The sequence below is a fragment of the Alosa alosa genome, chromosome 8, assembly GCF_017589495.1.
Source record: "Alosa alosa isolate M-15738 ecotype Scorff River chromosome 8, AALO_Geno_1.1, whole genome shotgun sequence".
NCBI classification, from domain to species: Eukaryota; Metazoa; Chordata; class Actinopteri; order Clupeiformes; family Clupeidae; genus Alosa; species Alosa alosa.
The window spans coordinates 15,713,356-15,719,355 of NC_063196.1; positions in this window are offsets into that span (position 1 = coordinate 15,713,356).

A 6,000-nucleotide genomic window follows, 5' to 3' on the forward strand; every position below is an offset into this window, starting at 1 on the left:
AAAAGGGGCAGAAATCCCCTTCACCTCCAGGAACTTAAACGGTCCTCACCGACAGAAACCTCCTTCTCCATGGGCTTGTGGAACTGTCAATCCGCAGTCAACAAAACCGACTTCATAGCTGGCTATGCCAACCACCTTTCATTGGAACTCCTTGCTCTCACTGAGACTTGGATCAAACCAGAGAACACTGCCACCCCGGCTGCACTCTCCACTAACCTTACACTATCCCACACCCCCTCGCCTATCTGGACTTAGGAGGCGGGACGGGCCTGCTGATCTCCAACAAATGGAAATTCACCCCGCTACTGCCTTCAAACAAATATGTCTCATTCGAATTCCATGCCATCACAGTGATCGCCCCAGCAAAACTCTACGTGCTGGTCATCTACCGCCCTCCAGGCCAACTAGGCGACTTTATTGACGAACTTGACACTCTGCTATCCTCCATCCCTGAGCATGACTGTCCGCTTCTTGTTCTCGGGGATATGAACATCCACTTAGATGCCCCAGGCTCAACGGACTTTTTGGCCCTGGTCCACTCCTTTGACCTCGAACTGGTTCAAAGCCCACCGACTCACAAAGCTGGCAAAGAGCTTGACTTGATCTTCACTCGGAACTGCAGCACAGACACCCTCATGGTGACGCTCTCCATCTTTCTGACCACTTCTTCATCCAGTTCAACGCCAGCCTGTCAGAACAGCCTCCGCTCCTCAGCCGATGGTCACGCTCCCCGCAACATCCGGAACCTGTCTCCAACGCACTTCTCCTCTGTGGTTGCCTCCGGTCCACCTCCACTCAACACCTTCTCCTCTGGAGGTTAATGAAGCCACTGACTCGCTCTGCTCCACACTGACCTCGCGGTCTAGACGAGCTGTGCCCTCTACCACAAGGCCAGCTCGATCCAAACATTCTCATCCATGGCTAAATGATACCCTCCGACAGAGCACTCAAACTCAGAGCCGCTGGAGAGGAAATGGCACAAATCCAAACTAGCTGACGACCTCAAAAACTACCAGACACTCCTGACCTCCTTTTCTCAGCCAGCATCACTGCTGCTAAGACTGCTTTCTACCATGACAAAATCAACAGCGCTACAGACACTCGAAAACTTTTTTCAACCTTCAAATCGCTACTCAACCCTCAGCTGCCTCCTCCTCCATCCAGCCTTACTGCAGATACCCTCGCCTCATTTTTTACAAACAAAGTGGCGGCAATCAGCAGTCAATTCTCTACATGCCCACTCAACGATCTGACTCAGATACCGCGACTCCTACAACCTCTAGGGACTGCTGGAACATTTTTTCAGCATTCACGCTCTCTCCGAGAGTGAAGTGTCCAGACTCCTGACATGCAGCCGTCCTACCACATGCTCGCTGGACCCTATACCTACGAGCCTACTTCAGTCCATCAGCCCGACCATCGCTCCAGCTATCACACATGTGATCAATGCCTCGCTAACCTCCGCACATTTCCAACAGCGCTCAAAGTGGCCCGGTAACACCATTACTTAAGAAAGCTTCTCTTAACCCTGCTCAAGTCGAGAACTACCGCCCTGTCTCTCACTACTGCCTTTCCTATCCAAAGGCATTGAACGAGCAGTCTCCAAACAGGTCTCTGACTTCCTTTCACAGAACAACCTTCTGGATCCAAATCAGTCTGGGTTCAAAAGCTGCCACTCTACCCAAACGGCTCTGCTGTCTGTAACAGAAGCCTTAAAGAAGCCAGGGCGCACCGCCGGTCATCAGTACTCATTCTGCTTGACTTATCGGGTTGCCTTTGACACGGTTAATCACCGTATCCTTTCTCTATACTCGCTGACATGGGAATCTCCCGGTTCTGCTCTCTCCTGGTTTGAATCCTACCTCACAGGACGCTTCGCTTAACGTATCATGGCTTGGTCAGCTATCCGCACCTCACCATCTCACCACAGGGTCCCCCAGGGCTCAGTGATGGGCCCCTCCTCTTTGCTATCTACACCACCTCCTTGGGACAGATTATCCGCTCGCGACGGCTTCTCATACCACTGCTATGCAGACGACACACAGCTCTATCTGTCCTTTCCACCTGACGCACCCCTGGTTTCAGCACGGATCTCAGATTGCCTTTCAGACATAGCTACATGGATGAAGGCACACCACCTCCAGCTGAACCTCTCAAAGACTGAACTGCTGGTCATCCCAGCTAAACCTACCATACACCACGACATCAACATCAAATTTGACTCCTGTCTGTTTCACCGACCAGGACTGTAAGAAATCTAGGAGTTGTTCTCGACAACCAACTAAACTTCTCAGATCATGTTGCCTCAGTCGCCCGGGTCATGCCGTTTCGCACTCTACAACATAACGGAAAATCAGGACTTACTTGACTCAAGATGCTACCCAACTTCTGGTTCAGGCAATAGTCATCTCACGACTCGACTACTGCAATGCCCTCCCTGACAGGTCTCCCAGCCTGCGCAGTGAAACCACTTCAGATGATCCAGAACGCTGGGCGCGGGCCTGGTCTACAACCAACCCAAAAGGGCACATGTTACCCCGCTGCTCATCCAGCTACACTGGCTACCTATGGCGGCCCGCATCAAATTCAAGTCTCTAACGCTTGCCTACAAAGTAGTCTCCGGTTCTGCTCCCACCTACTTGAATGCCCTCATACAGACTTACACTACCTCCAGACCGCAAGGCGCCCTCTGATCTAACGACGCCTAGCTCTACCACCGCACGCTTCAAGCCAATCCAAACTTTTTCTCATCTGTTGTTCCTCGTTGGTGGAACACACTGCCAGTTCCTACAAGGGCAGGGACATCCTTTTCCACTTTCAAAAAACTCCTGAAGACCCAGCTCTTTAGAGAACATCTACTCTCTTAGCAACACTTACAACAAGTCTTACTGATCCTAGCACTCACCAGCCGTTTTAAACTGACAAGTAACTGCTAAAAACAGCACTCACCGACGACTTATTCTTACTGTACTCTAATGTTTTTTTTTTAAACTGTCCTAAAATTGTGAGAATTGTTCTAAAACTTACTGTTTACCATGTTGTTAGTCGCTTTGGTTAAAAAGCGTCAGCCAAATGTAATGTAATGTAATGTAATGTAAAAAAATGTTCTATATACTAGTCTGAAATTTCTAAGCACCTGCAGGGAGTCGAACTCCGGCCGCTCCGGCCGAATGCAAGTTTGTTAACCACTGAACCACGTGGCTGTGGACCTAAATACGCGCTCCATGTTGGCTATTTATATTCTTTTGTCTGAAGCAGTTGTGCTTCACGGTCAAAATGTGATGTTAGCAAAACTGGCCACTAGATGTCACCATGGAGTTACGTGTGTCGGATTGTTTCGAAACCTCGACACATTCCGGCGCAATTGCTTCGAACGTTTCGTTGTTTCACAAAGCCTCGTTCTGCCCATCCCTAGTTTAACAGTTGAATTGAAAATCGAATTGTCTGTAGGCTCCTTATTTCATGCGACTGCTTAACCAGAGCACTTATTAGACATTCTCTGGCTTAACAAACTGTTTCAACAATGTTTTCTTTCACGCCGATTCACGCTAATTTATCGCGGAAGCTTCTGCACAGCGGGCGCCACCGACTGGTCTGGCATATGCACTACAGCACATTTAGCCGGTTACACCTCTGTGTGTACAACAGGTTTTTTCTTGCCGGAGTCGTTAAAGGTGTGAAAGCGGTAAGAGAAAATCCACCCGGCATGTCGTGTAAACGGCCTCTAACACTGCATGCTTGTGATTGGTTTATTCAATTTCACTTCAATGGAGAGTTCTCGTCCATTTCAACAGATTTCAGAGTTCCCGCTTTGACGTAGCTTCCTGCACTTGGTTCAAAAATAGGTGCATTTATTGCAGGCATCTTTTCAGTGTCTTTTCATGCAGATTTTTTTCTTATCTTCTTATCCACGTTTGTTATCACTATCACCATGATTCTTATCTGCACTGAATTTCTCTGATGCAGTCAAGGAATTGTTTTGTCTTTCTCAAGCCATTGTTCCATGACTGGATTGAACAGGTACTTGCAGTAACCTGTCTGCTTTTAGAGCAGGGGTGTCAAACTCATTTTCATAGAGGGCCACATCATTGAATTTATAGGTGAGGGCCACATAATCGGCGAACATGTGCATGGTGCAACCATGAAATCTGTATTGCAGTATGGTTTATTCAAAATTGGTGTGAAATAATGGTCCTAACCACTTTAAAACAGTGTGGCTGAAAAAAAAACATAGCCTACAACAGTAACATTTTCAAATGCAACTTCTAGGCCTATTAGTTTAACAACTGATCAATATTCATTCATGGACTGACATTGACAATAAACTGCAGTCAATAATGACCATAACAATGTCCATAACACTTGTTTGTGCTCACCACTAATAGAAACTGTGGCCAAGAAAGGTGTGTGTGTTTGTGAGAGAGAGAGAGAAAGAGAGAGCTACGGTACGCACACCCACCCACCCCCATCCCCGCAAAAAAAAAAAAAAAAAAAAATCACGCGTGTACAATATTTGTCCGTTTCCCGGTTTTAGGTCCGTGCATTGTAAAAAAGTAGCCTACATAGCATAACAGTATCCACATGCAATAATACAACAACATCTACGATGACCTATTCATTTGGACAACTTGATACAGCCCTATAGGTAAAGTTTAAAGTAAAGGTTTAAAGTAAAGGTTTAAAGTAAAACCTTTAGTTTTGTTTTAGCGTCGTGACGTCTGGTTTTAAACAGCTGTAGGCCTAATGCAGTCTAACGTTCTGACAAGCACACCAATTGCCTACTTTGTTCTTGTCCATCTGGAATAACTCCTCTAGCTTTGCTGCCTCCATCCGTTCTGTTTTCGTTGTTTAAACTTGTGATATCCATGATGAATAGCCTATTGAGTTAGTGAATTAGCTCAACATTGTGTGCTGATAACCATATAGCCGAGTAAAAAAAAAACAAGTAGCCTAGTTGCGTGCCTGCGTGCGTATGCTGTCTCCTGCTCAAACAAAATCTGTGCGCGTTAATTTTAATAACGTGTTCAACTTTACCTGATAGAAATTTGTAAATAGCCTGATGGCATGCAGATAATGGAATACTGTGCATAGTTGGGAAGGAATGGTGGGCCAATTTGGTGTGATACATCACACACACACACACACACAAGGGAAGTTTTCTCTCGTTGTTGAGGGACTGACGTGCGGCCGGGCCGTTTAAAATCATCTTGCGGGCCGTATATTTGACATTCCTGTTTTAGAGTGACAGATAATGTCCCCTCCCCCTATGCGAAAGTGGGCTGGTAAATAGGCTAATACAGGGAACCAACAAATATGCTACATTTGGTTTTGTGAATGCACGCTACTTATCCAGCTCCTGTCCACACTGCACGTCACAGCTATGGTGTAAAACTAGGGATGGGCAAAGCGAGGCTTTACGAAACATTGAAACGTTCGAAGCAATTGTGCCGAATTGTTCCGAAGCTTTGAAACAATTCCGACACCTCAGAGCTGTTTAGGGTGAAACAAATCTGTCAAATGCTTCGTATTAGAGATTCAGTCTTTAAAGTTCGTGGCTCGCTGTGTTACCTGTGTTCAGTCTTTATCAAAAGCTGCAGCATGCCCTTGGTCAATTACTGGATGGGAGACCACATGAAGTCACAATAAAGGGAGTCTTATTGCTGCCACTATGTGTTCTCTAAATCACTTTCTTATAAAAACTCTCGATTTTTGACCATTCTGAGAGTTTAGTTGAAACTGTGTGGTTAATGGTGAAGTAAGAAAACATAAACAGATACGATCTGAAACAATACCTTACAAATCAAACGGGGATCGAACCACATTTGAGCAGCCTGGGCTACCGTGCAAAAAACACCCTCACTAACCACTACACCGTCATGGTTATTGCATAACGCATATTGCTACACTGTTAATTGAACGTGCGGGCACGCCTGTCGACACCGGTGAAAGGCACCGAAGGTTCACTTAACTTTGGTCACATGACATGGGGATTTTGAACGA